We start from the raw sequence: 1,420 nt of genomic DNA on the forward strand, positions 1-1,420 counted from the left end.
CTCTCGTAGCTAATGTCTTTGTTACTGAGGACGANAGCAAGATACACTGACAGATCATAGAACTAAATACTAAAGTTTAAAGGAATACATATATATATATATATATATATATATATGATACACACCTAATACAAATTTAGAGAGCAAGCGATACAACAACATATACCCAGTATATTCCCCATAAGCGAGGCTTGGGGAGGGTAGTATGTACATAGTCCTTACCCCTACCTTGTGAAGGTAGAGAGGCTGTTTCCGAAACACCCTCGGCTCAATACAACAAAATCACAGCAGTTAAGAAAGGGAACTACGACAAACGAAATAGTAACAACAACCAGAAAAATAAAACGAAGCAAAGAGAACCTCATGTAAAAGAATATCGATCTTAAAATAAGGAACACAAGGATAACACTAGTACTACAGCTAGGGAAGGAAGTACAAGTGTGGAAAGGAAATAAACTCGACTTGTAGCTAACTCATAACCCTAGAAGGAAGTACAAGTGTGGAAAGGAAATAAACTCGACTTGTAGCTAACTCATAATCCTAATCTTCGACCTCCACACCCTCCTATCAAGGGTCATACATATCCCTCAAGGTCGCTCAACAATGGTGGAAAATACCCCAAGCTCGCGGATGAAATATGATATTTTAACCCTTCTGCCCAGTCGACTTTCACTTCTGCGGTCCCGCTTCCGCTTATGCGGGATCGCTTATGCGGCCAAATTCCTGCTTTTGCGGATTCTCATTAAAAATTGCCATTCCGCTTTTGCGGCTAAATCTCCGCTTCTGCGGAGCTCCCTCCTATGACCAAAACCGCTTCTGCGGACACGCTGATGCGATTATTGTTCCGCTTCTGCGGAACTACCCTACCAGACCACGGACTGCTTTTGCGACCTTTCACCCGCTTCTGCGGAACCGCTTCTGCGGTCCATTTCCGCAGAAGCGAAAATACTAGATACCAGCAATATGAACCTGCAACAAATTCTAAAAACTTCCCGTTTAACCACCCGAACTCACCCCGAGGCCCCCGGGACCTCAACCAAAAGCACAGACATGATCCAATACCCTATTCAAACTTGTTCCAATCTTAAAAACACATCCAACAACACAAAAATCCTCATTTCCCATCAATTTTAAGCCTAAGTTCTTCAAATTCTTCCGAAACTCACATTCAATCAAAAACCCAACCAAATCACCTCCGAATCACCTGAAATTTTGCAAGCATATCCAAAATCACCTAACGAAGCTGCTGCAGCTCTCGAAATTCCATTTCGAGCCCCGGATCAAAATCTCACCTACCAACCGGAATTCGCCAAAATACTAACTTCGCCAATTCAAGCCTAATTCTACACCGGACCTCCAAAATCACTTCCGATCACACTCCTAAGTCACAAATCATCCCCCGAAGCTAACCGAATCACCG

This window comes from Nicotiana attenuata, unplaced genomic scaffold, assembly GCF_001879085.1.
Source record: "Nicotiana attenuata strain UT unplaced genomic scaffold, NIATTr2, whole genome shotgun sequence".
Taxonomy (NCBI): domain Eukaryota; kingdom Viridiplantae; phylum Streptophyta; class Magnoliopsida; order Solanales; family Solanaceae; genus Nicotiana; species Nicotiana attenuata.